Source organism: Eptatretus burgeri, chromosome 3 (genome assembly GCF_056783735.1).
Source record: "Eptatretus burgeri isolate ZD-2024b chromosome 3, Ebu_testis_v1, whole genome shotgun sequence".
Taxonomy (NCBI): Eukaryota; Metazoa; Chordata; class Myxini; order Myxiniformes; family Myxinidae; genus Eptatretus; species Eptatretus burgeri.
This window is the reverse complement of record NC_140963.1, coordinates 13,939,636-13,965,967: the sequence shown is the minus strand read 5'-3', so window position 1 is coordinate 13,965,967 and position 26,332 is coordinate 13,939,636.

Here is a 26,332-nt window from a genome sequence, read left to right as displayed (position 1 = left end):
GTTCCAGCCTGGACACACACACACACACACACACCCACACACACACACACACACACACACACACACACACACACACACACACACACACACACACACACACACACACACACACACGATTGCAAAACCCCATGTTCCGCATAGCGGAACACAGGCCGTCTAGGACGGCGCTCGGAAGAGTGCATACCTCCCTCCGCCAGGCTGAACATGACCTCCTTCCACCTTTGGTGGTGAAGGTAAAAACTCGATGCAGGAGGAAGAAATTATATATATATATATATATATATATATATATATATATATATATATATATATATATATATATATATATATATATTACAAGGACATTAGTTTTTTGCATCCCACTGATATACCAGATCTGCATCCGGACCTGAACCGAAATCGAACCAGCTTGTTCTTGTCACCTACGCACGAAGTTTCATCCAAATCCGTCCATAACTTTTTGAGACATCCTCTTCACAGACAAACAGGTGCGAAAACAATAACCTCCTTCCACCTTTGGTGGTGAAGGTAAAAACTAGATGCAGGAGGAAGAAATTATATATATATATATATATATATATATATATATATATATATATATATATATATATATATATATATATATATTACAAGGACATTAGTCAAGATTGGGAAAGCAATGCAATATATGTGATTTTAACCTGCAGTAACAAAATAATGAGGAAAGAGCTCAGAGAATATGATGAAAAAAAAAACAAGTCGACTCAGGTTTCACCTGCAGGGGTGCTGCATTATCTGTGAGTTGGCTGGACTAGTGGACATCCTGGGGCTGAAATCCTTGTGCAGCGTTTTTTCAGCATTTGCTTTACTTTCTGATGCTAATTTACTTTCTCATAATTGTACATCTCTTTTTATGATTTTGGGTGGAAAGGGTGGGCGCTCTGAGTAGGACCTGGAGTTCCAACATGTTTGGGGAATTGATGCCAAAAGAACAAGTAATTAAAGTTTGGCATGCACAAATAAGAGATTAATGCGATGCAAGAAGTTCTATTGGCTTACATCATTGTATAGAAACCGTGGTGTAACATTAAGTAACATACATGCATTTTCGCTTATCCTTGTAACTCATGCAATGTCTACAGTTAAGCATAATAATTATTTGAATAACCAAACGTTTATGATTTGGAGAGGCTTATGATTAATTGACACGTGATCCATCGTCTTCTTTTTTTAATGACCAGAATCACTCGGACGTTCTTGTGGGGTGGGCGAGGGAAGTTTTTGGCCAAAGCATTTCACGAACCAGCTGGCCAGGCCTGACGTTCGATGATGTAGTTTGGGTAGGAATTTGGAATTTGTTCAGGGTACTGGCGATAGCTCGCTTACTCCTCGAGATGGACACCGTGGGATCTGTAACGTCCACCAACTAATGCCGAAAGATGGTACGCCCAGTTTGGGAAACACCGGCAGAGACGCCGGACCCAGGTGGGGGGGACCATTGTTCCTCCTGCCTTTTGCCAGGAGGACCCGGGAGTGCTGGGCACAGGAAGTGACTTACCACAAGAACACCCCAAAAGGTCTGACAACATTGCTGAACTCATGCAGTGCAAGATATTTCTTAAATGCATCATATCCTTGCTTGGACTGCCAATAATTTTGTCATTGCAAATATTTTGGAGCATTTCTGGGACAGACCTAGAAATTTCCTCAAAAAAGATTTGCTGATTGCAATTTGTCCTGTATTTAGTTAACTCGTGGGCCAAAATTGGTCCATTGGTCCAAATTTTCATTCTTTTTCATGGTCTTGGAGCATACGCGCCTGCTATACTACTTGAGCATTAGATTGCCTTTCAAAAGACCAGAGACCTTGGGCCAGGGGCGGGATCATACGATCATTCAATACTATTATTACTACCCCCCCTGCTCCCCATTGGACTTAAGTCCGAAACGGGGGCTTACGGATTGGGTCTCGTCCGATCATCAATCCGCAGCCATATCTCAGAAATTAATGGACAGATTTTGGTCACACTTGGCACAAGTACAGTACATGATGGCGTACACATGCAACTCACTTTATTTTGTGATTTCATCAAAGTGGTTCTAACTGGTAGACTGGTGGCCATTTTAGTTATAAAAAAACTGATATTGAACACGTCCTCAACCATTAATCAAACATGCATTTACCGGCGTTGTTTAAACTTGGCACACACATAACGAGCATGTCATTTTCTTTTGAGATCAGATCCAAGATGGCTGACTGGCGGCCATTTTGTTTCTTATGCAAGCTTGCCCAATCATACACAATCTTTCACGTCACATGACCACTCAAGTCAGTCGCGCATACGCATGAATCTTCTAAATACGGGTTACCCCTTTAACTCCACACAGCAAAATTACTAAAACCAAAGAGGCTATCATATTTTGTCTTTTCTCCTTGTTATTATTTTTGTTAATATTATCTTATATATTATTTCCGAGTTTGTGGTTTCGTGTCGCGCTATCTTCGACTTTGTTCTGCGCTCGAGTAACGTGATATTCGGCTTACATTATCTCAAAGACCATATGAGGTGCATGGTACAAAAAAAGTAAATAAAATGGTTCTGAAATGGTGAAATCGTATTCCACTTACTGCATGAAAGTAAAATTACTACTGATACTCTGCATCAGTTTCTTTCTCAAACACACCCACCCCAACATGTCGCGCAGAGCGCGGGTTATGCTAGTTAGTATTAATTGTGTGTTAGGGTTTAATACATGGGATTTATTCTGGGTTATTTGTAGTTAATTAGTCGAATCAACTCAGGAGATCATGACGATCATTTCGGAGCGTCACAATCCATAACAGACAGCTCCAGGAGAACTCTACAAAAAAAACATCACACACACACACATACACACACACACACACACACACACACACAATCCATTTATGGTAAATTTTTATTTTGCACATATCCTGGCGGCGAATGATGCAAACTGACAAGCCTATAGCTGTCATATAGTTACAGTGGCCTGAAAAAGTATTCACCCCCGACTAATAATGCCCCATTTAGATGAATTAGGAATTATGTTGAAACAATTTTACCATATGTTGAATATGTTGAAATAATTTTACTCATAACTGAAGAGATCAAACAAAACAATGTTATAGTTGAAGGGGGTTACATGTCAGGAATACCTGTAAACACAAGTACAAATCAAAATTCACTGGTTGTAAAAGTATTCAGCCCCTGAGGTCAGTACTTGGTGGAAGCAACTTTTACAGCAATGACTGCTACGAGGCTTTTTGGGTAGGTCTCTCCCAGCTTTGTACAGTGAGATGGTGAAATCTTTGCTCATTCTTCACGGGAAAATTGCTCTGGTTCTATCAAGTTTGATGTGGATCGTCGATGGACTGCAATCTTCAAGTCTCACCATTAAATGTTCAATTGGGTTCAAGTCAGGACTTTGGGCCACTCAAGAACATTAATTTTCTTCTTATTCAGCCATTCAATTGTGGCTTTAGCTTTGTGCTTCAAATCATTGTCCTGCTGAAATGTGAATCTCTGACCCAGTTTCAGATTCATGGATGATTCAAGCAGGTTTTCATCAAGGATTCTCCTGTACTTTGCACCATCTATTGTCGCTTCTATCAAGATAAGCTTGCCAGTCCCTGCTGATGAAAAGCAGCCACCTAACATGATGCTGCTACCTCCATGCTTGACAGTAGGAATGGTGTTGACTGGGTGATATGTAGTGTTCGGCTTGCACCAGATGTAACACTTTGAATTTAGACCAAAAAGTTCACTTTTTGTCTCGTCTGATCACAGAACCTTTCTCCACATGCCTGCAGTATCAACAAGATACTTTTTCGCAAACTCCAGATGAGTTTTAATATGGGTCATTTTCTATATTGGTTTCTGTTTTGCCACCTGTCCACAGTGGCCAACTTTGTGAAGGGAACAGGATATAATTTACTGATGAACACTGATCCCCATCTTCGACATACACTACTGGTCAAAAGTTTTAGAACACCTCCATTTTTCCAGTTTTTACTGAAATTTAAGCAGTTCAAGTTCAGTGAATAACCTGAAATGGTACAAAGCTCAGCGGTAAACTGCCAGAGGTTAAAAAAAAAGTTTAGGTCACCAAAAACTGAAAAATAATGTAAATTTCAGAGTTGTTAAAAATGCCCTTTTTAGCAACTGCAGCTGTTCTGCAGCATTCGAGTAGATGAAGCCTTGAAAGTTGATGCAAACAATTCCTACAGGTGTGCCAACTTTTGTTGATTAGTTACAAACCCTCTGTCTGTATAAAAGCAGTGTTGGAACAGACGGTGTTGCTACACCCTCTGAAGCATTATTTGGACAATATTGCATTGCAGGAACTAGCATATTGCTATCATAATGGCGAGAAAAAGACAATTAACAAAGGAAGACAAACAGACCATTATCTATATAATTACTAAAACTCTCATGTTGTATATATGTATGTATGTATGTATGTTCCCGAAATGCAGCCAAAACGGTACACGATAGCAGAAAATTTTTAGGGCCACCTTACTCACCATTCTCCTGCGGTGTGCAGTATCAAGTTTTCTTCAAATCGGGCAACAAAAATTATTTAAAAATCAATTCCCGATTCAGTCAAGTACTCTTCGGGAGAATTTGATCAATGCAAACAACCTCAGTGGTATCGTTCACTGGATAGCGATTGTGCTTTTCAGTATCTTCTTCTTCTTCTTTCGGCTGTTCCCGTAAAGGGTCGCCACAGCGGATCATCCGAATGATCCGCATAGTGATTTGGCACATGTTTTACGCCGGATGCCCTTCCTGACGCAACCCTAGTCGCCTCTTACAACACAGGGATATGGTACACCTATTATAACCAGGGTATACACCGGCCCAGTATACTGGTACTCATTTCGCCGACCTCGGAAGGATGACAGGCTGAGTCAACCCCCTGGTGTATTAATTCAGTGGCCCAACGGGGCTTGAACTCAGGACCTGTGTGCTTTTCAGTATACCACCACTAATTGATATGACTGATAAGTCCAAGTATCGTGATTAATTGAAATAATGTTATCGCACTTCGTGTGATCATTTTTGGGGACCTTTTGGTGTGCAACAGCGACTGGAGCACTTCCGTTTTGAGCATGTCATGATCGATGTTTAATTTGCACGCCGCATTTTAGTTTGATTTGACTCCTCAATTTCTTCTTTAATTTGTAAATTGTTGTTTAACTCCAGATATTTTTCTTCTTCCTTCTTTTGTTTTTTAAGTACTGTGAATATTTCTTCTTTTGTTTTTTTTTGCCCTCAAATAAATTCTGCCCACCTTTCCCGACAACTGCTCCAGCATCCCTGAACACCAGGATTACAGTTTATTGCTGGGCTGAGATTGAAATCATACCATGGGAGATGAGTGTGCATACCCTGGGAGAACCCACTCATTTCTGAGAGCCACATAAGCAGAGTACAACACGCAAGAAGACACATAAGCAACATTACCTTCACATTATATTTTCTTCACATCGTGACTCATCAGCGGGATTAAGGGGTGACGAGCAAGACAACATCTCCAAGTCAGAGCAGCACGTTTATTCCCCACTATGAAATCACTGTGCATGCATGCCTGAGTCACTCATGCAGAACACTCAACAACATTTCCCCCGCAAAAGAACTATACCATAGTGCAAGGTATAATCATTACAAGGTAAAATGTTCACGTGCCTGACATATGTGGGCAGTGTCGCAAAAGTGGTGACTGTGCTTGTGGAGTGCTGACAGCAGCAGATATGGGGGGGGGGGGGGTGTTAGAGGAAGAGAAGATACATGCTCCAACTATCTGTGATCAGGTTCAGACACATCACGTTCAGATACATTTGGTTGTGGTACTTGGCTCACAAGTGGAATAGATTCCAAGGGTTCAGTTTCAATGGGCTGAACATGGGTTGGAAGATCGAGTTCACAATGTCTTCGGCAGAGTTTCCAAGCATTCACGTTTCCAAGTTGGTCAAAATGTTTACGTACTGCATGTCCATTTGACAGTTTCACAACTAATACCAACTTGCCAATTCGATTGATTTAATGACTAGTGAGCCATTTAGGACCATGGCCAGGATTCAGCATGAAAACAGGCTCAAACTTATTAATGACATGGGCAACTGAGGTCCTGTCATGGTACCACTTCTGTTTAAACTGATGGTTCCTAACTCTCGATGAATAGTTAGGATGGATCAGGACAAAACGTGTCTTTAGCATTCGGCCAAACATCATTTCTGAGGGTGTGCATCCAGTGGTTGTGTGTCAAGGTGGCCTATATGTATATAACACACGTGACAACCTCGTCTACAGAAAAGAGCCGTCATTCACCTTTTTGAGACCACTCTTGATCACCTGCACAGTTCCCTCAGCCTGACCATTCAAAGCAGGTTTAATTATGCAGCAGCAGACCCCACCAAACACTGGGGGGTACCTCAACCAGAGGTAAAACATTTGTCCTCATGGATTAAATCAAAGCCTAGGATCTCAGGATATTGAATATGCATGATGACATTGCCAGAAACCTGTGCAAACTGAGAAATTCACGTTTCCATAGTAACCAACATAGCAACAGCAATGCCAGTGATATTAACTTATGCAGCACTCCCCCCTTGGATATAGAATCTTTAAACTTGGCATAATGTTACACAATACATTGTGGCCCAAATTTATGAAGTGGCAATGTGCAAACCATGCTGGTTGCCAGAGCAACAACATTTAAAGATAACAAAATACCCAAGCAACCGTACACCTAATGCCGATGATATGTGTTTGATTGTCCTATTATCTTGATAATTTATCCAAAAATGTGAAATCTGATTGTCTCAAACAAGGACACAATCATTTTGGACATGACATTAAATATATATGCACTGGTTACATTGGAAACCACTACAACAGAGTACTGCACGTGACAATTCCCCATGATAGTTACCCTCACCAAAGTAAAGGGTGTTGCATTTGGGTCCGTTTGTTTGTTTGTTTGTTTGTCCGCACAGAACTTTCTTGTTTTTCTCCACGCAACTGCTTGTCAGATTGAGACGAAATTTTCACTTGTTGGATTAAGGTCACGTGATTCGGCAGCCATGTTTTTATTTTTCTTTGTATACATTGCCGGCGCTTCTCTGAAGCATATTGTTTGAAGAGAAAGCATGTTGTTTGAAAAAAAAAAGAACCTTCAAAAATCTTCTTCTCTGAAGTGGCTGAACATATCAAGGCGAAACTTTACATGTATGACCGCCTATCCATGAGGAGCAAAAGGTTCACACACATGACGCCATAGGTCACACGGTTTGGCAGCCATGCAAGGGCACTTGATGATATGCACTTTGAAGATCAAGAGTAGAAAACATTCTCGCTCCCCAAAGTTCTGTGAATACCTCAATGTGTGGGAGTGGATGACTGCCGATTACGATCGCCTTATGAGGTTCACGGAGATCCAGGCACAGTCGTATACCTCCTGTTTTCTTATGCGTAACGGCAATAGGTGAAACCCATTCAGAAGAGTCAATTCTCTCAATGATACCCGCTTCTTCAAGCGTTTTCACTTCTTGCGAGACAGCATCACAGACAGCGAAAGGTAAACGGTGAAGCTTCTGCTGGATTGGCACCACATTGGGCCTCATATTCACTCTATGTACAAATCCTTTTGCATAATCTCGAGTTCCAGTAACGTTAAGATTAGATGTCTGCCAAGCCGATGTTTGATGCACAGTGGTGTGCTCAGTGGAAGACAGTAGTGTGGTCAGTGGACTGTGGTCTCGATGCAGGATATGGGCTCATGCCCTTTTCTGCGAAAGTTTCTTGCTCCAAGTCCATTGCTCCAAGAACAAGATTGTGTTCCAAAATAATTTCGTTCCAAAATACAAATGCTCTGCAGTTTGGAAATCACCAACAAACGACTGTCATTGACCATATATCTACGTGCGAGATTCAAGTGTCTTCGTTGCCCTTTATTGGGGCTATTCCTGTTAAACCAGGCTGCTTAGCTAGCCATGACAACTGAATATTTTTCTCCAAATCGGAGCTACAAACACAGCTCGCAGAGGACTCAGACTCATGATTACAAGAAAATGCTCAGCCCAGTTAGCACAGAATAATGAAAAAAGGTTCATTTGTATTTGCACATTATTAGTAAGGACAGCAGCTGGGCTGGCAGCTTATCTTAGAGGTATGAGCAGTCACATTTAAATTGTCGAGCCTGGGTTTGAATCTCGACGCAGCAATAAGCAATCACCCTGGTGTATGGCACGTGGGGGAATGCATTAATTTGTGCACTATATATCAGGACATTAAGCCTGAGGACCTGTCTGTCATAACTTGCATTGGTGGAACTTAAACCCTGCAAAAATGATATATATATATATATATATATATATATATATATATATATATATATATATATATATATATATATATATATATATATATATATTCTCCATGACCTTTTCTACATGGGGTGGGGGAGGGGGGGTGCCCGATCTTCACCAAATTTTGTATTCGGGTCGGTAGCACTCAGGGTCATGTCATAGGCTCAAGGAACCCCCCCCCCACCCCTACCTATGAATTTCTACAGAATGTCCTTAATTTACATAGAACATTTTTTGGAAGATGCAGGCAAAAATTCCAAATTCCTGTGATCTTCAGTTGAACGTCAGGCCGAACCAACCGCCTCCTCAAAGATGCTCCTCGGTGACCCCACAAGTAGGTGGGAATAATTGCGGTCGGTGAATTAGTAGTCGTCGTCGAAAAAGTACATTAATAAACGCAGCAACTGACAGTGAAAACACACTAAAAAGGTTTACATATTTAAAGCACATCAATAATGTTCGGGATACAAGAAGGCATCAAATATGTACAGTTCAGCACTAGACTCAGTGGCATGAGAGTAAAGAGAGTGCCCCCTCTGAGTCTGGGAGGTCAGTGGTTTGTAGAGTGTACCAGGTGCGGTGGGACGCAAGAAGCACGCGGGCCACCATCTACTCCGCTTTATTGCGCCACCAAAAGCACACTCTTCCCACCCCTAGCGGGCGAGGCATGATATACGAAAACCCAATCACGTGACACAGCACACTCCTCCCCTCGTAAAATGACCCGTCACATAATGAACGGATAATCACAACATGACCATCGGAAACCCATCAACACTCATAATCCTCCAAGTACCGCGGCCGCACCCTGACCCGCCTCGGACGGGCAGCGCCACCAGACAGCCCAGGCTCAGACGCCTCCCGGCTCGGTCGAGGTGACACCGTCGCCGGACTCGCACTTTCCGCAACACCAGCTACCCCCGACTGCCCAGCCTGCTCGACGTCCCCGGGTAGGACGGCATCAGGCGAAGCCCCCCTCGGCGCCGGCCCAGCCAGCCCCGGCGATACAACGTCAGGTGCCGGCGATACTAACGGTGGGGGTCCCGCATCGTTCGGCTCGGGGAGGTGTGGGGGGGGTGACGCTGAACAGCGATCATGCATCTGGTCCACGTGCCGCTTCCACACATCCCCACCATCAGTCCGCACCATGCAATTCGCCGGCCCCAGCACCACAGAGACCACCGCCGGCACCCATTTGGAACCGTGGAAATAATCGCGCACCATTACCCGCTGCCCCACCTCGAAGCTGCGCAGCCGCGTCGGACGCGACATCGCCCTACTCCCCGACCCTCCAGGTCGTAGCAAATCCAGCCTGGACCGCAAAGCCCGTCCATAGAGACGAATGGCGGGCGAATCACCCGTGACAGGATGAACTGCGTTCCTGTAATGGAGCAAAAAGACATCGACCACCGCCTGCACAGGTGCAACACCCCCCCTGCGCAAAGCCCGCTTCAACATCTTGCCAAACGACTCAGCTTGGCCATTCGTCTCAGGATGATACGGTGCGGACCTTAGATGTCGAATACCATTCTGGCGCATAAACTCATCAAATACACCCGCGATGAACTGCGGACCATTATCAGAGACCAGGATCTCCGGCAACCCTTTATTAGCAAAGATCATCCGCAGCTTCTCTACTGTAATGTTTGCTGAAGTATGCTGCATTACTACAACCTCCGGCCATTTCGAGAATGCATCAATCACAATCAAAAACATCTTGCCATTAACCGGTCCCGCAAAATCTACATGGACCCTCTGCCAAGCTCGGTCTGGCACAGGCCAGAGACCTGAAGCTCGACGCGGGTTATCAGCATCTGTCTGGCACATGGCGCAACGCTTAACCAACTGCTCAATGTCTTTGTCCAACCCCGGCCACCACAACAGGCTACGAGCAAGACTCTTGGTCTTCACGATGCCAAGGTGACTGACATGCAGTTCTTCCAAACACCGCTGCCTGAACCTCGGTGGAATCACGGTCCTCATTCCCCACATTACGCACCGTTGGACCAACGACAGCTCCGCTGCGCGTGACGTGAAAGGTTGAAATGCCGGTGTCGAAGGCAGATTGCTCCAATTCCCCGTAGAAATTGCCTGGACGATACAGGCAAGCACCGGATCACGAGCCGATTCCACCGCGACCTGCCTGGCCGTGACCGGCCCGCTTTGGACCTGGTCCAGCGCGAACACATCGACCTGGTTGCCCAACTCAGACGCAGCTGGACCCTCCGCACACGGCAAGCGTGAGAGCCCGTCGCAGGTAGCATGCTTCTCGGTGCTTCGGAACTGAATATCATAATCGTAAGCACCCAGAAACAGACACCACCGCTGTATTCGCGCGGCTGCTACCACCGGCACCCCGCGTTCGGGTCTCAGGATGAATTGAAGCGGTTTGTGATCCGTCTGTAAAGTGAAATGCCGCCCCAGCAGATATTGATGAAACCTCCGCACACCCCAGACGAGGCTGAGAGCCTCACGCTCAATCTGGGCATATCCGCGCTCCGCTGTGGACAGGGTCCGGGATGCAAAACAAACAGGCCGCTCGGAACCATCGTCCATCCTGTGGGAGAGCACTGCCCCGATGCCATATGCAGAGCTGTCGCATGCCAATAGGAGCGGATGTGCAGGCTCGTAGTGCACGAGGACCGTATCCTCTGTGAGCAGCCGCTTGACGCGGTCGAACGACGCCTGGTGTGCAGGCCCCCAAGCCCAGCGCTCGTCCTTCTTGAGCAACCGCGTTAACGGCGCAAGTTGTGAGCTGAGCCCGCGTACGAACCTTTGGTAATACTGGGCCATGCCAATGAACGAGCGCAGCTGTGTCTTGTCGCGAGGCGGTGGCATGCGCTGAATCGCCTCCACCTTCCGAGGACCTTTCAACAGCCCCTCCGGCATGATGATGTGCCCGAGGTATTCCAAGCGCTGCTTGAAGAACGCGCACTTGTCCCTGTTTAAGCGCAGGCTGCACGCTTCTAGCTTTGTCAGCACTCGGGCAATGTTCGCAAGATGCTCGTCCGCTGTTTTCCCCGCAATGAGCACATCGTCCAGGTAGGTCTGAGCGGGCAGGCCAATGCAAACCTGATCCATAGCTTTCTGCCACAAAGCTGGGGCCGAAGCAATCCCAAAACAGAGTCGGGTATATCGATAAAGTCCTTGACACGTGTTGATTGTTAAAAGCTCGCTACTCCCGGGATCCATCGGCAGGTGAAAATATGCATCACGCAGGTCTAGCTTCGTGAAGTATCGACTCCCCGCCAATCGCGCATATATCTCATCGATTGACGGCAGTGGATATTGCTCCACGCTGAGCCCTGGGTTAACCGTGGATTTGAAGTCCCCGCACAATCGGACGTCTCCATTCCGTTTCAGCACCGTGACAACCGGGGTGGCCCAATCCGAGCACGACACCCGTTCGATCACTCCACAGGCCTCCAGCCTATCCAGTTCACCCTTGACCTTGTCCCGCAGGGCATACGGCACCGGACGCGGTTTACAAAACCGAGGAACCACCCCCTCCTTCAAGAAGAGTTTCGCCTCCATGCCCTTGAGTTTTCCAAGGTCGTCGCTAAACAACCCTTGATGTCTCTGAAGAATCTCCTCCAACTGATCCTCCCACTGGCTCGGCACGGGTTGCACAAGGTGAATTGCGGCCCAGTCTAGCCTGATGCGAGTCATCCAATCCCATCCTCGTCGCCAACTAGAGTGTACCAGGTGCGGTGGGACGCAAGAAACACGCGGGCCACCATCTACTCCGCTTTATTGCGCCACCAGAAGCACACTCTTCCCACCCCTAGCGGGCGAGGCATGATATACGAAAACCCAATCACGTGACACAGCACAGTTTGGACCCGGGAGGCTCAGTCATACCAAAGACTTTAAAAATGGTACGTGCTGCATCATTGCGTGATGCTCAGTATTTAAAATGAATAGAGCACAGCAAAACAACGACTGCACAAGCTTGATGGGCCGAATGGTCTTCTGCCTTGAAGTTTCTTGAAAGGGAACTCATTTTATTATTATTGTTATTATTGTTATTACTCGAAGTGCCCGCTTCCGATGGGAGCTGCCAGGGGGGTCATGCTATTATCTTTAAGATTATTAATACAACAGCAGAGTACCCACACTCTGGGCAATCTTGGTCCAAGTGTGAAATATGTTCTTCTGACACATCCTTATTTGGGCGATGTATAGGCAACAGACAACTGTCACAGTCACTACCAAAAACAAAATTAACCCTGGTTACACATATGAAGTGAAAACATGCATACTGCTGATATGCATGTATAATACTGTTATGTTTGTGGGGTAGATGGAGGAATTGAAGAGGAAAGATGGGATTGTATTGAGGTGCTTTCACTTGGCCCATTGACGTGTAGGAGACATCTTGATGTAAACTAAGTCGGGAAACTATGAGCTTTAGTGTTACTTGGCACCACATGTGGGGTTTCGTTAATTGAATAGGGATTAAGGATAATTTCCCCAGTATGTAATCGCCCCCCTGTGACTTTTCTTTATGTGTCTGTATTACAAACCAGCAATGATAGCGTCATGTCCAGGGGGTTTTAACCCGACCTGGACGGATGGCAAAGCTTCTCCCTTGAAGGCGACAACCGAGAGTCAGAGATTAATGGGCGCGCATTAATGGGGCGTAATGGCGGAGAGATTATCCACCCAGGAGGAGCACACACAGCACAGGGGCGCTGCATCAGGACAGCACATGACTGCAGTTTCTTAAAAGGGATGCATTTAATGAAAACAAGTGAATATTTTCAACGGACAATAATTCAAAAGGTAATGATAATAATAATAAAGAAAATAAATCCTACAGTCGAGGCGACTCCAATACAGACTCAAATACAGACAAAGGGGACACAAAATGAAAAAGGAAAACCTTCATTTCTTAACAATTCCTGCACTTAGGTTGGCCCAGAGCTGATCCCCGTGGAACTGGAATCGAGGTGCTTCTCTCTTAGTGGGTCGAACACATGCCAGGCAATCGGCGAGCGGCACTCCACATCAAGGCTCAAAGCCCCAATTTAACAGCTTTGTGTGCTCCAATCGTCCTCACCGACCCAACCAAAAAGCAAAAGGCCAGCGTCTTACTTCACCACGCGAGCCAAATCACCTCAACACAAATTCAATGGTCGTGTCGTCCTCCTCGGCGTGCGCTCAAACTCCGCTCTCGCCTCTCCAAACAATGCACCTCGTGCCTCCACTCTGATCACGGCTCTCAACAAAATGTGCAAGTCATCTCCTTCTTCCTCTTAAAATGCGCAACCTGCCTTCTTTGACTTCGATCACGCTGATATATATATATATATATATATATATATATATATATATATATATATATATATATATATATATATATATATATATATATATATATGTATATATATATATATATAAAGCCTGGTGTTGGCGCAGTGGTTAGGGCAGCGGCTTGGGATCCAAGAGGTCCTGAGTTCAAGCCCCTTTGAGCCACTGAATTAATACACCAGGGGGTTGACTCAGCCTGTCATCCTTCCGAGGTCGGCAAAATGAGTACCAGTATACTGGGCCGGTGTATACCCCGGTTAAAATAGGTGTACCATATCCCTGTGTCGTAAGAGGCGACCAGGGTTGCGTCAGGAAGGGCATCCGGTGTAAAACATGTGCCAAATCACGATGCGGATCATACGGATGATCCGCTGTGGCGACCCCTTACGGGAGCAGCGAAAGAGGAAGAAGAAGATATATATATTTATATATATATATATATATATATATATATATATATATATATATATATATATATATATATATATATATATATATATATATATATATATATATATATATATATATATATATATAATATCCTCCACCTCTGGGGCATGGTCTGCACACACCACACCCAGGAAGGTGGGGCTTCTCCTGCTCAGCTAGCTTCTGACGCCATGCCCATCAACCGTCCCTCGTGACTTCGCTTGTTGTCAAATTTTGAAGGTGGGCTTTCTGCCGGCTGGCACGTTCGCCTATTCCTCCTCATGGTTTTGGTTATAAAGACATAAGGAAAATCAAAGAGGGGAATCACATACTCGGGAACTTATTCTTACTCCCTCGGCGAATTAACACAGCACCACCCCTCGTGTGGTGATACAGCTAGTGTGTGGTGACAAGTTTAATATCAGAACATTCCAGCACCTTCCTGAATTTCACCAGTCAGGTTACAGTACAATACTGCCATCCACAGTCAAAATTAGCTCATTACATCAAGCAGTTTATCATACGATACGTGTTCCAACTTATAACATGCAACCATCAATTGTAATCGTTCATTTATTGGCATTTACTCATGCTTACCCACAAACACCACAACCAATGCTCACTGGCCAAAACATTTGGCTTTTAACCAACATCCAGTACTTGAATTGGTCTGTGAGAGTACATTACGGAAAATCGCATCATATAATGCATGAAATCGCTTCAAGCTACATAATTTGAAAACTATAACAAAAAAGTGATGGATACAGCAATTTGTAGGGATGTAGATGAGGTATTCGATGATATGAGGGAGGAAAGTGGGGGAAAAAAAAACATTTTGTGTGCTTTATCATTAATAAACCGTTGTGGCCTGTTCCAACTCAATGCATTGTTGCGCATGCTCAACAAAATGTCAAATTGAGACCCCAGCGAGGTAACCGATGACTCACCTGAAGACCACATAAAGGGAGAGTGAGGTGGCCGAGGATGTGTCTGATAAAAGGTACAATTATTAGGACCCTAAATTATCTTCAAAAGGGGTGTTTTAATGAACCCAAACACCCAATCTTCACTCTTGCACTTCCCTTAGTATGCATGCAAAGTTTCAGGCTGCTAGATTTCATGGTTTTCGAGTTATGGAGGACACACACACACACACACACACACACACACACACACACACACACACACACACACACACACACACACACACACACACACACACACACACACACACACACACACACGCACACAATTGTTATATATAGAACAAGCTGATGTGATTTTGGTTCAGGTCCAGATGCAGATCCAACCTGTCAGTGGAATACAAAACGTAAATTGTTCATCCTGGTGGAGGTAAGCGCTCCACTGAGTGCCGCGTCCTAGTTACCCTCGCCAGAGGAGAGGGTATTGCATATGGATCCGTTTGTCTGTCTGTTTGTTGTCTTATGTTTGTCTGTCTGTCTGTATGTTTGTCCGCACAGAACTTTCGTGTTTTTCTCTGCAACCGCATAGCAGATTGAGACAAAATTTTCGACATTGGTGCGACTACTCATGTAGAAAGTTTTAATGATAATTATGATTCCATAGATCACGTTGTGTGGCAACCATATTGGAAAGATGGAAAAAAAAAAAGAAAAAAAAAGTGGACCTCTGCATCTCTGAAACCACAAGGAAAAAATTGAAACTTGGCACAATGCAAGTACTCATGGGAAATGAGATTGATTTTTTTTTTAATTACGTCATAATTGCATATGTAGAACGCCACATCCGATCAGTATGAAAATGTTTGAGGGTCATCTCAGGATAAAATGGTACACATTAAAAAAAAAAAAAATCATGACGTCATTGGTCACATGATTCGGCAGCAACATTGTTAAAAAAAAAAAACCTTCAAAAATCTTCTTCTCTGAAGTAGCTGAACAAATTGAGGTGAAATTTTATACACATGACCGCCTGTCCATGAGGAACAAAAGGTTCACACATATGATATCATAGGTCACATGGCATTGGTAGCCATATTGGATTTACCCGACAACCAATGAAAATAAACCACTCAAAAGAAGTCCTGGTGAAGGTCAGCAATCTCCGATTGCTCTTTTTCTTTTTGTCATTGCTTTTACAGGTGGACATAACCGTTTACCATCAAAATGTGTGGCAGATTAATAATCATGAGCGAATTACATTGTCTCGCACCAGTTTCGACTCAAATAACTCTTCAACGACAGCTTTGACCACAACTATCAGCAACAACAACCAACAACTTCATTCAAAACTCTTTGACAATGACCCTCAATAATAACATTGATTACCTCGACGACGACCACCACCAACAATGGTTTCAATAATGCTGTCTTTAAAAGATGTTTCTTACACTCCAATTCCTCCAAGCACTGTCAGTTCATCCAATGAGAAACTGCCACAGTAGCATTTAGAGCAGTCCGAAGCGGAAGGCTGTGAGGTCCCTCCCACTGAAGGTTCTTGAAAATTGCAGAGTTCTTGATGGTTTAAGGGAGGTGTGCAATTGGGGAATGAACTCAAAAATACAAGAGGCAGGGTGGCGGTTGGAACACAAAATACACCCTTTTTGAATGATCGGGTATGATTGGATAGACATACCCTGCCTTCATAACTCACCCCACCTTGCAGCAGCTTCACCTTTTGATGCTACAGGGAAAAAAAATCCACCACAGCTACGGATATCATCCAAATTACAATATAATTTTAACAGCAAATACAATCTGCAATGGATAAAGCTTAAATGTTAATCATTGCTGCGTAAAAGTCCACTCGGATGCATCCCTCGCAAACAACAACATAAGATGAAAAAAACAAAAAACATTTGTGTTACTTTAGATATAGTGGGCATCTGATTTGGAAAACTTTGAGTGCCCCACAAACGTAAATTTGACGTGGCAGTCATGAAACTGTTATCATCTTTGAACAAAGTATTTATACGCTGTCTCATGCTCTCAGGTTAAACATCAGACATGGTACATGCATTTAATAGGTCAATTATTCAAAGGTCATAAAATATCTGTCCAGCTTTTTGCTAAGCAGCATCAAGAGGCACACTTAGTAGACATAACCACTAAATCTACAGCTCAATTATCCTTCCTTTAAGTGGATATATATTTTGCCCAAAGCTGGACCCAGATGCCCAAGCACCTTTATCCTCTTTGTTCGATTTGTTAAACTAGTCCAACCATTCTCTACGGAAGTGGCAGGCAAGGTCATTGTGATGTATTTTTTATGGTTGTGGAGGTACATGCAAGAATTTAATAGGGAATTTAACATTGTGTAGAGTTGCTTGGTCTGTGGACGAGAAGAAGCATTTTGATGGAACTAAGTTAGGGAATCTGTGAGGAGGAGGAAGAGATTGGGACCATACTCTGTGCAGAGCGATGGTGCTGCTTAAGCAGTCTCCTTGGCCATTGATACTTGGTGAAGGCTTAATGGTTAGGGTGGTGGGCTTTGGATCCTCGGGTCCTGAGTTCAGATCCTGCTTAGCTGTTGAATTAATACCAGGTGGGGTTAACTCGGCCTGCCATCCTTCCGAGCTCGGCAAAATGAGTGCCAGCTTGCTGGTACACTGTGTCGGAGTGGCGACCCGTTCAGGATTGTGCCCAATAGCCAAGGAGACTGCTTAAGCAGCACCAACGCTCTGCACAGAGTATGGTCCCAATCTCCTCCTCTCCTTTTTGGGAAGCAGCATCAAGAGGCACACTTAGTAGACATAACCACTAAATCTACAGCTCAATTATCCTTCTTTTCAGTGGAAATTTATTTTTCCAAAAGGGTTATGTGGAAGCAGGTTAGCTTTGCACTGAATGAAAGAGGTAGTTATAAATCTTTCAAACTTGACACTCAGCAAGCGATAGATGACTATTTCAATGCTGATTCGAACAAATATGTATGAAGAGGCCAGGGGTGTTGTTGGGCACTGGTCTATTGGGCACGTGCCCAAAATATTTTTTGCTGTGCACCAAATCTATTTTAACCCTTTGGCTACAGTTGGTCACTTTATGGCTTTGAATTCAGACTTTGAAATCAGAGTGAATTGCATGAACAAGTGCCAATTTCAGACAGGAATGACGCATGTTGGAGGATGCCATCGCTTTGCATAGATGCAAAACACATGATACATGTGGATGCTTCCCGAAAATAAATAAAGATAGACTGTTTTCAAAAAAAAACTTTTCTAAAACCGGAGGTGGTGAGGATTAATTAATAAGTAAATTATAATCACACTCGGTAGAGCATATACCTCCTCCAGGCTGAAGAGAGAGAGGAGGCAGGTGTTGGGAAAGAGGGGGGGGGAGGGAAGCAGAGAGGACGAAGAAGGGGAGCTCAGAAGGGGGAGGGGAGAGTGAGAAAGGGGGTGAGGGGGAGGTGGGGAGAGCAACACCTTACCAAACGTTGCTATACACTGTGGGAGGGAGGGGTGTAAGGAGGGGGTGGGTGAGAGAGAGAGAGAGGGAGTGAGGGGGGGAAAGAGTGCGAGAGAGGAGGGGGAGAGAGAGAGAGAGGGAGAGAGGGAGAGAGGGAGAGAGGGAGAGAGGGAGAGAGGGAGAGAGGGAGAGAGGGAGAGAGGGAGAGAGGGAGAGAGGGAGAGAGGGAGAGAGGGAGAGAGGGAGAGAGGGAGAGAGGGAGAGAGGGAGAGAGGGAGAGAGGGAGAGAGGGAGAGAGGGAGAGAGGGAGAGAGAGAGAGGGAGAGAGAGGGAGAGAGAGAGAGGGGAGAGAGAGAGGGAGAGAGAGGGAGAGAGAGAGAGGGAGAGAGAGGGAGAGAGGGAGAGAGGGAGAGAGGGAGAGAGGGAGAGAGGGAGAGAGAGAGAGAGAGAGAGAGAGAGAGAGAGAGAGAGAGAGAGAGAGAGAGAGAGAGAGAGAGAGAGAGAGAGAGAGAGAGAGAGAGAGAGAGAGAGAGAGAGAGAGAGAGAGAGAGAGAGAGAGAGAGAGAGAGAGAGAGAGAGAGAGAGAGAGAGAGAGAGAGAGAGAGAGAGAGAGAGAGAGAGAGAGAGAGACTGCAAGAGGGTGACAGAAGTGTGGGCGGAGAGTGCTGCATTTTATTAGTAGGGGGGAGTGAGGAGGGGACAGAGAAAGAGAGGTGTGGGGGGGGGAGAGGAAAAAATAGACAGGTGAGGGGTGGAGGAGGTGTGAGCAAGGAGAATGATATGCGATGCTTAATGACCAAAAAAAACCCCGTCAGAACAGCTGTACACACAACGACACAACAGAGTTTGTAAAGTAATCCGCTGGCTCACCTGCAACTAGAAGGGTACTTGGCAGAGCGCATATCTCCACCACACAATGCCTGATCCATGAGAACTTAACGGGCTCAATACATTTTTGAAATATCATGCTATATTTTGTTTTTAGCCCGATCTCTCAATGGTGCAGAATCACTTGAAAAATTATCAGATCAGGATCAGGATTCGAATCTTCACAAAAATCGAATCAATAAGTCCTTGTCACACACCCAACATGCCCACCATGTTTTATTCGAATCTGTCCAGAACTTTTTGAGATATCATGCAATGTTGTTTTTAGCCCCATCTCTCAAAGGTGAAGAAACACTTTAAAAATTCTCAGATCCGGATCCGGATTCGGATCATCACCAAAATTCGGCGTTGCTGTCCTTGGCCGTTCACCTACAGAGACAAAAAATTTCAGAACGTTTGCTTGAAAACTGTGGCCAAAAATCGTGTGACAAACAAACAAACAAACAGACAAGCCGGTAGGCAGCCATGGGTCGCTGAGCATCCGATGACCTTTGACCCCTGATCTGAGTTAATCTAGTACTAAGTACTTACGAAATTGCAATCGAATCGGTTAACCCGTGTATGAGCAAGGGGGCTTTGAATGGTCATTTTGGCCGAACAATGCACTCATTGACCTTTGATCCCTGACTTAGCCGAGATAGGTCAATATGTCCTGAACCAAAGTTGTCGTACTCTGTACCTATGAACTTTCATTCGTATTGGTAAACCCATGTAGGAGCAAGGGGGATTTGAATGGTCATTTTGCCCGAAAAATGCACATTGACCTTTGACCCCTGACCTAGCTGAGATAGGTCAATATGTCCTGAAGCAAAGTTGTAGTACTCATTGATTACTATGTACCTATGAACTTTCATTCGTATCGGTTAATCTGTGTAGGAGCAAGGGTGCCTTGAATGGTAATTTCGCCCGAAAAATGCACTGATTGACCTTTGACCCCTGACCTCCTCAAGATAGGTCATTAGGCAAATGAGCAAAGTTGTAGTACTCATTACGGTCTATAAGCATGCAAAGATTCATTTGATTCGGTTCAACCGTCTTGGAGCTAGTGTACTTTGAATTTTCAGCGGGAATGCTCAATGTCCCTCGGACACCCACGTTAAGAGGGTTACCATTTGGAAACTCTAAGATATAGAAAAAAATGGATGTCATATAGCGGATAGAGAATCACCTTAAGATTATGCATACCAAATCTCATCGAGTTCCATCTACTGATAATTACTCGGTATCAATTTGAATGAAAAGTACCGAAAATGCGGTTTGATATCGGAAATCCCCAAAGTTCGAGGGGGTGCTGTGGGTGAACAAAGATATAAATCGAAAATCCGGCTCGACAGTTTGTGCAGAATGCATTCCAGATGATTAGTGTGAATTTTCATGACCATCTGACCATAACCCTCGGAGGAGTAGCATCTGGCGCGAAGACACCTCCAGCTCTCGCACATTATCGATTTTTGCCCTTTGACCCCTGACCTAAGCAATATCGGTCAATATGTCCTGAGGCATAGTTGTAGTACTCATTGCGTTCTATGAACCTGCAGTTTCATTCGGATCGATACACTCACATGGTCGCTAGGGGGCCTTCAATTTTCGCCAATTTTCGGGCATACCCCATTTGTAGGGGGCGCTGCGGGTAAACTATTCCATATATCACAAAAACCGGAATATATTTGGTAGAGCATCACCACCTGTAGATCATTCGTGCCAAATTTCATAAGCCTACGTGGGATAATGGCTTTCGGAATTGATTTCGCGTGAGAGCACCGATTTAGAAGGTTTTTCGATTGTTGCTCGGGAACCAAAGCGTCCCAAGCAACCATCACAATTTCCAAAGCACTAGGTCACAAGATGTACCTATCACCCGAGTTTGGTCAAAATCCGACCACGTTTACTACCAATTATGCTGATGACAAACGAATAAACATCCAAACAAACATCCAAAAAAACAGACAGAATTACTGACAATAAGGGTACCTATTTCGGCAACCCAACAGACAGACAGACCGGGGTGAAAACAACCTCCATCCATCTTCGGCGCCGGAGGTAATTTTTTATTTTTTTATTTTTGTATACCTTGTCGAGGCTCGTGTGAGAGCTAACACACAACGCACAACAAGGGGGCATGAGACAAGAGGGGCGGGAGTGGGAGGGACAAAACAATGAGGAACAGACACATTAGGAGATCTGTGGAAGGGAGAGGGGTGGGACGGGGAACATGGGGAATAGAAGATGGACATTAGAAGATGGAGATGGACATTAATGATGTTCTTTTAAGAAGGCGTTTATAATCTAATGTTGAATCAGTTTGGAGAAAAGAGCAGGTGGGTGGGGGAAGTATAATCAGAAGGAAATTCAAAGGAAACATGGTTCATGCTTCAGAGATCACCATCATTCTCAAGGACAAATTCCAGCATCTCCAACGCCCAAGATAACAACAGTTAACATCCCACTTTGGGGAAGTCATATTTAGCACAATGGAGATAAATGCCTGCTGTGACGTGCGAAGATCTTACTCTACTTCGACTTCTTCTTAATCTTCTTCTTATTCCATATGGCATATGGCAACTTGGCTACCAGGTAGCTATCATTTTGTTGAGGCACGACTATGCCACTGATGCTGTATCCCTATACCAGTACACTGGTACTCATTTTGTCAACCTCCGAAGGACGACAGGCTGAATCAACCCCAGCTGGTGTTAATTCAATGGGTGACAGGGCTCAGACTCAGGATCCTAAGATCCCTAGTCAGCCACCCGAACCAATCAGCCCAACCAAAAAATCTGGTTTGTGAGGATCTGAGAACTGACCAGAGAATAAACAAGCTCAAATGAGCTAAGATCCTCGTCCTCTTAATGATGACGTCATAAAAACGAATATGACGTCATTGTGATGTATCAGGTTTGCGATAAATTATCTGTGCTAATGCCCGGCTTGATTCCCGCAACAAAATTCAAAGAGCTTGCCTAGGTTTCGGAGATAATGGTATTGGCGATTTCCATTAGCGGCGATATTATGATGTCAACTTTTTTTCGAGGAAGAATTTCCAAAATCGGAGATGGTTACTGCCTGCGCGTGGGCTTTCTGCATATACATGGCAAGTTTCACGAAGATCCGATGAAAACTCTGGGTTGTGAAACAAAAAATGTCAAAAAATAGGAATGACGTATAAAAATTGGTATGACGTCATAGTGATGTATCATATGTGCGGTAATTCATCTCTCCTAATGCCCTGTTCGATTCCCGCAAACAGAATTCAAAAAGCTTGCCGAGTTTCGGAGATAATTTTTTGGGCGATTTCCATTAGCGGAGATATTATGATGTCAACTGTTTTTCGAGGAAGAATTTCCAAAATCGGAGATGGTTACTGCCTGCGCGTGGGCTTTCTGCATATACATGGCAAGTTTCACGAATATCCGATGAAAACTCTGGGTTGTGAAACAAAAAATGTCAAAAAATAGGAATGACATCATAAAAATTGGTATGACGTCATAGTGATGTATCATATGTGTGGTAATTCATCTCTCCTAATGCCCTGTTCGATTCCCGCAAACAGAATTCAAAAAGCTTGCCGAGTTTCGCAGATAATTTTTTGGGCGATTTCCATTAGCGGAGATATTTTGACGTCATAACTTTTTTTCTCGGAGGAATTTTCAAAATCGGATATGGTTACTGTCTGCGCAGGGTGTTTTTACATATATTTGCCAAGTTTCAGGAAGTTTCGATGAAAACTGTAGGCTGTGAAACAAAAAAGTCCACAAGAAGAAGATGAAGAACAACAACGTGAGTCAGACTAAGAGATCCTCCAGGAGGATCTAAAAAAAAATTTTCTCCAAAGAGTATTTCCAAGCAAGCTCTGACAATGAATATTACTTGAGAAATATTGTCTGCCCAGTGCCCATTATTGGCCATGTTGAGTGGTATTAACTGACCGCATTACTTCCACCGGCGGTGCACGTGGTTCCGGTTCGCACAGACTCGGTACCTGTATTACCATTCATTTGGTTCATGACCTTCCAGAAACAATTTCTGCCAAAGTAATGGAAACGTGAGAGTGAATCGAGTTTGAATGAATTTGACTCCCAAAACATTACACGAGACTCTTTTTGATACTGCTTGTGGGCTGTAGTTTTCATACAATGAAATTACAATCATCTGGAGAAGAGATCTGCCTCTTGTGCCCTGTGTCCTGTTAAGACAATCAATTAAAGATACAAAAAAAAACTTGCTAAAATAAAAACTATTATTCTCATGGATTGAGCGAGCGTTATGTGTGCAGAGATGCATCGACCCTGCCACCTATCACCAGGATAGGTTGGTTGGCAGCATCAACACAAGCGGTGTGGTACCTGGTGCTGGCAGGATAGCCGAGAGATATGCACACTCACCTCTGTTGTCTCGCCTGGGATAGAATCCCAATGCAGGTACAATACTGTCATCCCGGTGTTTCACAAGCAGGGTGATTCATCAATACATGAACCGCCGCCTCTCGGATGAACGTTCAACAACTCTAACCTCATCCATAAACGACCCACCACAACTCTAACCTCATCCATAAACCACCCATCACAACTCGAACCTCATCCATAACCCCAACAGCTTCAGAAGCATTGTGACATTGGAAAGAGTAAGGGACATTGATGATTTATTTATTACTTACGAAATCTAAAGATTTTGTAAGTATATTGATGACTTCCGTCCTCTGTTTGTGTGTTTGTTTGTAGGCACGACAACTCAAGAACGGAAGAAGCTACGAATGTCAAATTACACCACGTGATTCAGGAGGGTGATGGCTGGCGCTGATTAGATTTTGGTCAAAATCGGTCAAAGGTCAAGGTCACAGTGAGGTCAAACATTCGATTTTTGATGGTTTGGTATAGAATCATCGGAGAAATTTCTGGTTTGCGTCGCTACCTTCTCGAGAGACAGCTTTTATTAGACAAGGTCAGAGGTCAAGTTGACGATTTCATAAGTACCAGTCTATTACCTATTACGTCAACATTACCTTCACAACAACTACACCGCCGAGAACAGGATCTCATCTAAAAAATAAAAAATCCTCAACATTACCTTCACAACGACAACTACACCGCCTAGAACAGGATCTCATCTAAAAAAAAAAAAACCTCAACATTACCTTCACAACAACTACACCGCCTCGAACAGGATCTCATCTAAAAAAATAAATACGAGAAGCGAATGTCGTATTCTTCTTTCATTCGCTTCTGACTTTACCTATAACTTGTTCACAACTGTATACACAATTTCCGGTTACTTCAGCCTGGATTCGGGATCAGCGATCAAATAACATAAATCACGATTAAATTTTTTTTGATGATGTGGAGATATCTTTATTAAAATCAGTGGAGGAAATATACACCATGTCTGATATTATTTGGGTCTTTCATGTCTCCGACGATGCCTTTATCTCCCAGCATGCATCATTCCCCATGACAAAAACTGGAAACAAAGAATAACCAGAAGCAAAAAAAAAAACGGAAGCAAAAGGGTCATAGCCAACGACACGGATTCCAAATCGTCAGGGGTATTGTGTTGTTGTTGTTGTTTTTTTTTTTTTTTTTTTTTTTTTTTTTTTTTTTGTATACCTTGGTCGAGGCTCGTATGAGAGCTAACACACAACTCACAGCAAGGAGGCATGAGACAAGAGGGGTGGGAGTGGAAGGGACAAAACATTGGGGAACAGACACAGGTGAACTGTGAAAGGGAGAGGGATGGGGATGGGACGGGGAACATGGCGAGGAGAAGATGGACATTACAGGGACTTTCAGGAAGGAAAGCAGGAGAATTGAAGGAAGTGGGCATGGGTGGATTATCGGGGGTAGAAAAGATCGAGGATTTGGATGGGGGAAGATAAGAGGTGGTGGTGAACAGCTGTTTTGAAAGCCTGGAGGGAAGAATGGGAAAGAATAGAGTGAGGAAGTTTATTCCAAAGGCGGGAAAAAAGAGGAATGAAAGAGTGAAGATGAGCAGTGATTCGTGATTTTGGTAGTTTTACCAGAAGGGGGTTGTTGGCGGACCTTGAGCGCCCTGTGGAAATGTGGTTGGGACAAATCGCAGAGAGAGCAGGGGGGGCAAGGCTGGAGAGGAGTCGGTAGAAGACAGAAAGACCACCGACCAACCTGCGGTGATTGAGTGAGAGGCCCAAAGACTCAGCTTCATTGCGGGAGATGCCAATGATCTTAAAAGCCCTGGTTTCGACAGCGTGAAGTTGAGAAAGGTGGGAGGCAGGAGCACCAGCCCAGAGGGGAGAGCAGTACTCCATCAGGCTACGGACAAAAGCTTTGTAAGTAGTCAGGAGCTCAAGAGGGCCGAGGAAGGACTTTGCACGACGGAGGATTCCCAGTTGGCGACTGGCTTTTGAGGCAAGGTTGGAAATGTGACTTTCCCAGGAAAGGTCATGGCAGATAGTGAGACCCAGAAGCTTGAAAGAAAAGACTTCTTCCAGAGGATTGTTGAGAAAGTGGATGGGGGGGTTTTGTAAACGGTCCTTTCGAAGAGACATAGTGAGAGTGTGAGATTTGTGTGGATTGAAAGACATGTTCCACGTGTTGGACCAGTTTGTGATTTTATCCAGATCTGCAGTGAGCGAAGAAGCTGCTGCTTGCCGGTCTGAGGGATGACAGATGGTACGGCAGAGGGTGGAGTCGTCGGCAAAGAGAAATAGAGGATTTTCCAGAGAGTCCGAGAGATCATTGATGAAAACCAGAAAAAGAACAGGGCCCAGAACGCTACCTTGAGGAACTCCAGCCTGCACAGGAAGAGGGGATGAAAGAACTCCATTTAGGGCCACACGTTGACTGCGACAGGAGAGGAAGTCTGCGAGCCATGAGTGGAGATGGCCTTGAATACCATGGGAAGAGAGTTTGGTGAGTAGGGCAGGGTGCCAGACTGTGTCAAAAGCACGTGATATGTCCAGGGATACGGCTCG